This window comes from Panthera leo, chromosome D3 (genome assembly GCF_018350215.1).
Source record: "Panthera leo isolate Ple1 chromosome D3, P.leo_Ple1_pat1.1, whole genome shotgun sequence".
NCBI classification, from domain to species: domain Eukaryota; kingdom Metazoa; phylum Chordata; class Mammalia; order Carnivora; family Felidae; genus Panthera; species Panthera leo.
In genome coordinates, this window is record NC_056690.1 from 93,411,347 (window position 1) to 93,419,800 (window position 8,454).

Genomic DNA, 8,454 nt, shown 5'->3' on the forward strand with positions numbered 1-8,454 from the left:
TTTATTAATGCATACTCCCCGAGGTAAGGAAATGCGAGTTTTTTCTAAACTTTGTCGGCACAGATAAAGCAGTTGGAATATGCTTGCAAGGCTAGCTCGATTGTTTTATTAGAAAATATTCAATATTTCACATGCATTTAAAAATAGCATATTCAATTGCAATTATGTGTTTTCTCTACTTTTGTAATTAAAAAGATTGGAGCTTTTCCTTTGATGTATTGGGATTCCATTAGCAGAATGTTTAATGGTTTAGAGGTAGTTCTGGAATGTTTAATTCACTAATGTGAGTACAGCCAGTCGTCTTGCGTTTCAGGATGAGGCCAACCGTTGAACAACTGTGTAGAAACCATCCATTTCGCCGTGGGCTCTTCTGAGCTGTTGATGGTGAACTTCCCTTCCCCACTGTCACCTTTGATTTTCAAGCTAGAGTTAGTTTCCTCTAGAAATGTGAAAACAATATCGAAACATTCTCACCTTTCTGAACATATAAAATGCTTTCCAAAGTTAACAATCAAACCTGGTCTAAAACCAGCTCTCCAGCGTTCGAGTGCCCAAACAGGCAAGGAATGGGGGTGCCCCCCGGCTCTGGTGGCACCTTTGGTCTCTGGCTGGCTGTCCCCTCCACCGGGCTGGCTGCAGGGGCGAGTTGGGACTCTGTGGTCCCTGGCATGCACGTGGGCTTCTCAGGGAATTGCCCACCCAAACCATTGGCATTCTTTCTTTTCCTTTTTTTTTTATATACTTATTTGGTGGGGTGGGGGGGAGGTGGCGGGGGTGGTAAGGGACAGAGGATCCAAAGCGGGGTCCACACTGACACACAGCCCGACACGGGCCTCAAACTCCCAAACCATGAGATCACAACCTGAGCCAAAGTCGGACTCTCAACCGACTGAGCCTCCCAGGCACCCTGGTGTTGTTTCTTTGAAGTGACATGTGTATGTGTGTATCTTTGCACATGTGGACCGGGACATACGTCCTGGAGGCGGGAGAGCCGAGGGCAGCCCTGTGCATCCCCATGGAAGGAGCACAGATGTGGCCAGGGCACCAGAGTTCAGGATCTCAGGACACGGGGTCGTGGGGATGATGGCCTTGAGCTCGCAGGATGTCAGCTGCCTAGAAGTTCTGTGGGCCCAGACAGGCTTGCCCACGGCCACATGTGCCCTGGTCCCTACGCATAGTTGTCCCGGCCGGTGGGGTTGCACACCCAGCCCTCTCCGCTGCAGCCAAATCATGTCGCACAGGTAGATACAAGGACAGCTGACTCGTTCCCACAGGCCTGCTGGTGGCTGCCAGGATGGTCCAGACAGAGGGATGGCCTCAGGCTGGCACACTGTCCCTATGGCCCTTCTCTGCCAGTGTAGTGGGAGACGGTGTGTCCCCGTGCCTCACCCGGCAGCCACCAGCTTCCTGCCGCATCCCCAGGCCCTGGGCTGCCTGAGTGCTGTTTTAGGAGGTGAGAATCAACACTGCTTCATCCCACACGTTACCCAGTTACGTCCCCCCTTTTATTGCAAACACACCACTCTTAGGTTCCTGCTCTGTGCTCCAGGAACAGTCCTGTCACCAGAGGGTAGGCTCCACTGTCTGAGCACTTGCAGCTTTCCAGGGGCAGAAAATCTGTAACGGGAGAGCTGAATCTCGAGTGTCCGCTCATTGATGAGCCAGACTGGTAAGCTCTGCTCACCAATCAGAATAACCTAAAGCGTAAGGGCAAGTTTCATACACCACCCCACAGTAGAGAGAGACGGCTTCAAGCAACAGAAGTCTGTACCAGGGAAACTTGAGGTTGATAAATATGAGCAAAGACATTTGTTCCATCCTTCTGTAACATTCTAGACTTCATCTCTCCAAGATGACTGATTGAAGATGGATGGATAGGTGGATGGATGGATGACGGAGGAACGGATGGATGGATGACAGGAGTGGATGGATGGATAGATGGATGAATGATGGAGGAATGGATGGATGGATGGATGGATGGATGGATGGATGACATGTGGAGGAATGGATGGATGGGTGGATGACAGGAACGGATGGATGGATGGATGGATGGATGGATGGATGGATGGATGGATAGTTGGAGAAATGGATGGATGGATAGATGGATGGATGGATGGATGATGGGAGGACAGGAGTGGATGGATAGATGGATGGATGGATGACATGTGGAGGAATGGATGGATGGGTGGATGACAGGAATGGATGGATGGATGGATGGATGGATGGATAGTTGGAGAAATGGATGGATGGATGGATGGATGGATGGATGGATGACAGGAGTGGATGGATGGATAGATGGATGGATGACAGAGGAATGGATGGATGGATAGATGGATGGAAGGATGACAGGAACGAATGGATGGATGGATGACAGGAACGAATGGATGGATGGATGACAGGAGTGGATGGATGGATGGATGGATGGATGATGGAGGAATGAATGGGTGGATGGATGGATGGATGACAGGAATGGATGGATGGATGGGTGACAGTTGGAGGAATGGATGGATGGATGGATGACAGGAATGGAGGGATGGATGGATGGATGATGGGAGGACAGGAGTGGATGGATGGATGGATGACAGGAATGAATGGGTGGGTGGATAGATGGATGATGGAAGAATGGATGGATGGGTGGATGACAGGAACAGATGGATGGATAGATGGATGACAGTTGGAGGGATGGATGGATGGATGACAGGAGTGGATGGATGGATGGATGGATGATAGGAATGGATGGATGGATGGATGGATGACGGGAATGAATGGGTGGATGGATGGATGGATGAGAGAGGAATGGATGGATGGGTGGATGACAGGAACGGATGGATGGATAGATGGATGACAGGAATGGATGGATGGATAGATGGATGGATGGATGGATGGGTGGATGGATGATGGAGGAATGGATGGATGGATGGATAGATGGATGGATGGGTGACAGTTGGAGGAATGGATGGATGGATAGATGGATGGATGATGGAGGAATGGATGGATGGATGGATGGATGGATGACAGGAGTGGATGGATGGATAAATGGATGATGGAGGAATGAATGGGTGGATGGATAGATGGATGGATGGATGGATGGATGGATGGATGGAGGAATGGATGGATGGACAGATGGATGGATGGATGACAGTTGGAGGAATGGATGGATGGATGGATGCCAGGAGATGGATGGATGGATGACGGAGGAATGGATGGATAGATGGATGGATGACAGTTGGAGGAATGGATGGATGACAGGAATGGATGGATGGATGGATGGATGACAGAGGAATGAATGGGTGGATGGATGGATGGATGACAGTTGGAGGAATGGATAGATGGATGGATAGATGGATGACAGGAGTGGATGGATGGATAGATGGATGGATGAGGGAGGAATGGATGGATGGATGGATGGATGGGTGACAGTTGGAGGAACAGATGGATGGATGGATAGGTGGATGGATGGATGGATGGATGACAGTTGGAGGAATGGATGGATGGATGGATGGATGGCAGGAGTGGATAGATGGATGGATGACAGAGGAATGGGTGGATAGATGGATGGATGACAGTTGGAGGGATGGATGGATGGATGGATGGATGGATGGATGACAGAGGAATGGATGGATGGATGACAGGAGTGGATGGATGGATGATGGAAAAATGGATGGATGGATGGATGACAGTTGGAGGAATGGATGGATGGATGGATGGATGACAGAGGAATGAATGGGTGGATGGATAGATGGATGGATGACGGAGGAATGGATGGATGGATGACAGGAGTGGATGGATGGATGATGGAAAAATGGATGGATGGATGGATGACAGTTGGAGGAATGGATGGATGGATGGATGGATGGATGACAGGAATGGATGGATGGATAGATGGATGGATGGATGACAGAGGAATGAATGGGTGGATGGATAGATGACACAGGTGGAGGATGGATGGATGGATGGACAGATGAGAGATTGTTCCTGTACTCTTGGAAGGAATAGAAATTTCAGTGAAGTTGAGTACCTGTACTCAGGAAACCTTGCTTAGCTAGGAGACATCCTTGTGTTAAGACTGCACAAGGTCATGTCACTTCACCCTGCACACCGCACACCTCCTGCCCCCTTTCCAGCAGGTTCTCTTGAGCCTAGCAGCATTTCTGCAGCTACGTGCCTCACACCCAGATTCCTGGGCCCACCTCCGAGGCTCGGGGTAGGGCTTGAGGTTTGGGGCTCCTGGGTGATCCGTGTACCGCTGATGTAGCGACCAGAGCAGAGACTGTCTTTCATTGCCAGACTGGCCAGCCTGCCTCCCGACCAGGCGGGGGTGTTGGGCATTGAGCACTTCCTCAGCTTTGCAAATTGGTAACCTCCAGACTGCCTGGAGACCCTGTTGAGGTGCAGATTCTGGCTCAGTAGGGATTCGGTATTTCTAGCAGGTGCAGTGTGGCTGGGCTCGGAGCTGTGCTAAGCAGAGAGGGACCGGGCAGCTGTGAATGCCGCTAGAGGACGGGATTGAACCTGGGAAGCCCACCTTCATCACCACCCAAGGCACCCAGCCCCGTGCCCTTGCACTTGGTGGCAGCTAACAGAAAATCCACCTAATAGTTCAGTGGAAGTTTATTTGTCCCGAATAACCCAAAGCCCAGAGTTCGGGAGTTGCTGGGGTCCATTCCGTGCCACCAAAGGCCGCCGTAGTCTGTCCTCGTGCGGCCCCCTTATGACCTCAAGGTGGCTGCTGCTGTCCCAGGTCGTGGCTTCATGCTCCACTCAGACGAAAGAAGGGCAGGGGCACGTGGCCTGAAGCCAACAGCCCATCTCTCTGTCAGAAAAGTGAAAGCTTTTCCGCAGACTGCACGGAGCAGACTCCCGCTTCGGTCCCCTGGACTAGCCCCGTGTTCCTCAGCCACCGCTTGCCAGAAGGGGCCGAGAAAACTGGGGGTGTATGAGAGACAGCCGAGCCGGGTACCCTGCCTGAGTTGTCCCTGACATCTGCTGGTGGAATCTTCCAGAGTACGCTCTCTGCTACCCTCGCAGGTTAGGGGAGGCTGTGTCACCCCCGTCAGACCAGAGAGACCTGTGCTCCCGCTCGTTGCTCTGACCGTGGCCACGGCCCATGCTTTCCGGGGCTTAGTTTTAGGGCCTGTGCAGTGGGGGTTAGAAACCACCTCACAATGCTTCCCTGAGCTCGTGTCTGCGGCCCACCCAGCAGGGGAACAGCTGTCACTCGCAAGCTCCCTCTGTCCAGAACGCCTCCCCCAGCTCTTCCCCGGGGGGGCTCACTCATGCGTTTAAGACCCACCTCTCCTGGGGCGCCCGGGGGCTCAGTCGGTTGAGGATCCGACTTGGGTTCAGGTCACGATCTCACAGTTCGTGGGTTTGAGCCCCACGTCTGGCTCTGTGCTGACAGCTCAGAGCCCGGAGCCTGCTTCCGATGATTCTGTGTCTCCCTCTTTCTCTCTGCCCCCCTCCCTTACTCGTTCTGTCTCTCACAAAAATAAAAACGTTAAAAATTAAAAATGAAACAAAACAAGACCCACCCCTCCTGAAGAGGGGCTGCCGACTATTTATGAGCAGAGAACGAATGAGCTTTGTGACGCGGCTACCTTCTGAAAGCACTGGTTGGGGTACTGCACCAGTCCAGGCACAATGGATGATCTGTTTTCCTAGCAGCTTGTGTCGTGACCAGCTAAGAGAGCATGGCAGGTGTGGGGGACGGTGCCCCGAAGACCCGGGGACCCACACATCTGGACATTGGAGGTAAAGCTCAACCTTGCAAAAGGGAATGTTGGAGTTTTCCATGGGAGTTAAGTCTGATGATGCGGGGACAGGGCACAGGGGCCGCCCCTGAGCTCCGTCAGTGAAAGCAGATAGAAGCCGCTGGTTAGAAGCGGCCCTAATGGGACAGAGTCCGTGCAGGGGTCTCCCCGGGAGTCATCTGGGGGCTTGGCCCTGTCCAGCTTGGCCACCGTGTGCAGTAATCACACCGCGCTGCCCTCCCCGTCCCACTGCAGTGTCACCTGCGGCCCACCCCTCCTCCTCCGCATCTGCTGTCTGGCACCAGCACTCTTGGTCTACACGGCAGAGGGGCTCTCAGGCCCGCTGCCGGTGACAAAGCCCAACACCGGGGGCCAGAGCTGTGCTGAGCTGGGAGGTGTGGAGGACAGGCGGCCCCCCGGAGGGTCGTGGCCTGCAGGATCCATTCGTGTCCCCGAGAGCAGCGCCCCGTGTTCTGGCTCTCCCCTTCGTGGGCAAGTCGTCTGTGTCGAAGCCAAGGTGTTGATGAACTGAAATTAGTGCCGTATATGCAGGAGGATTCTCGGAACTTGACGTTGGGGCAAACGAGGAAGAAAGCCGCTCTGCGCCAGAACTTCGCCATTTTCTGCCTCTCCTCGTGCCTCAGCAGCGCTCACGGACGGAATGCTGAGGGCTCTCCCTGCAGTCACAACTCTGTGTTCGGCTTAATGATACGGGGAACTGCAGATGAGGTGAGGATAACTTGAAAAGAAAAGGCATTATTGGTAAGCACGCTGGAAGCCTTGCAAATTTGAGACGATAAATTGGAATTTTACAGGACTAATGAGTTTTTGAAAACCGTTAGCCAGGCTTGTCCAAACAGTTCTCTCCCTATTTAAGATTTTCTAAATTAGAAACTCAGAAATTTCATAGGTGTTTTGGTCCTGGAATGAACAAACAGCCAAAGTAGAAAGTGTGTTTCCATTTATTAAAGTTACATTGTATCCGCTTCCATCATGATCACGTGTACTATTCTTACTGTAATTGATGGTCTGTCCAGAGCACTTGCTTTATTGAGCCAAATTCTAGATACTGTGTAACCATCACTGCGCTCAGCTGTCAAAAATAAGTGACTTCTAGGGGCGCCCGGGTGGCTCAGTCAGTTGAACGTCCGACTTCGGCTCAGGTCATGATCTCACGGTTCGAGCCCCGTGTCGGACTCTGTGCTGATGGCTCAGAGCCTGGAGCCCCCTTGGGATTCTGTGTCTCCTTCTCTCTCTGCCCCTCCCCTGCTCGTGCTCTCTTTCTCAAAAATAGATAAATAAACATTTTAAAAAATGACGAGTCCTGGAGAATCCGGGCCTGCTGCCACACAGCGGCCAGCGCCTGGAGCGGGACAGCAGCTGTCCTGTAGACAAGACACCGAGGACGTGGGATTTCCGCCCGGCCGTCCGCACTGCGGCCCTGAGGCCTGATGTGCGCCGGTTTTCATCCTCACGCGGGACTGTTGCTTTCCCTTTACCAGCATCTGCATACCTGTACTTAGCGTGCACCTGCTCTGTGACATTTGGGCTTGCACCCCGGCTGCAGGCGACGGGGCCAGTGTTCTCGGGGCGCAATCCGTCGGCCGCCTCACTCCCTGCTTCCTACGGCACAGCGATTTCTGCAGGAAAGCCTGCCACCGGCAGCTGTGACTCTGCGGTGGGGGGGGGGGGGCTGCCCGGGTCTCTGCCCCCTCCCACGTGCATCTCGCCCCTGTCTCTGGGCAGCAGCTCGGTTCAAACACAAATGCTCGCCTCACGTTCATCCTCCCCCGTTCCGTTTTGTTGTTTCCTTTGTGTGCGCATTTTGTACTTGCCGACAGTACAGGCAGGTGCCAAGCCGAGGTGGGGTTAGCAGAGTGGGCGCCGTGGCTCTCCCGGCCTGAGGGCTTCCCGGGAGCAAGAGCCGAGTAGTAAGCAGGCACCTGGCAACTTTGTGCCAACCAGCAGGGGCCCCAGGCTTCACGACTTGGAAACTGCAAAGGCGCCCATCTGTACCAACGGCTTGTCTCTCTGTGAAAAACACCGTCTTCCAACAGGAATCCAGCCTGACCCCACAAAAACCTCCATCTTATGGAAAATGCGACCGTTTGGTAAAAATGGGTAATCAAACATTTCCTATGCTGTCAAGTAGTTTTTAATATCAACTGTGACTCTTAGGAGACAGAAAGGCACAGGGCCTGGCTCTTACCTGAAAATCTGAATAAATGTCCAGATTGAGCAGTCCTCTCCGCAGCATATAAGCCAAACGTGGTCTTCAGGCCCATTTTCTTCTGACTTCCTGTCGTGGAACAGCGTAGGAAGCAGGACAGAACAGAAGCAGTGCAGGCACCTGAAAACAGCGGCTGAAACTGTTAGGACGCCAGCGTTACACGTACGCCTCACAATTGTCGTGCCTCACTCGGCTTCCCAGAATGACACCGATGGCAGGGTCCCTCCAAATAGATGACTTTTTATGCTGAATCCATTCGGTCTGTAAGAAACAGAAACGAGGGGCGCCTGGGTGGCTCGGTCGGTTAAGTGTCCGACTTCAGCTCGGGTCATGATCTCACGGTCCGTGAGTCCGAGCCCCGCGTCGGGCTCTGTGCTGACCGCTCAGAGCCTGGAGCCCGTTTCAGATTCTGTGTCTCCCTCTCTCTCTGACCCTCCCCTGTTCATTCTCTGTGTCTCTCTGCCTCAAAAATAA

At 53.0% G+C, this 8,454-nt stretch overlaps 1 long non-coding RNA gene across 1 annotated transcript; it reads left to right on the forward strand.

The window, feature by feature from the left end:
• The first annotated feature begins 296 nt into the window (after positions 1-296).
• Positions 297-6,385, forward strand: LOC122204070. Its single transcript, XR_006195466.1, has 3 exons — positions 297-384; positions 5,665-5,751; positions 6,303-6,385. It is a non-coding gene; the product is annotated as an uncharacterized LOC122204070 (long non-coding RNA).
• Positions 6,386-8,454: the final 2,069 nt, after the last annotated feature.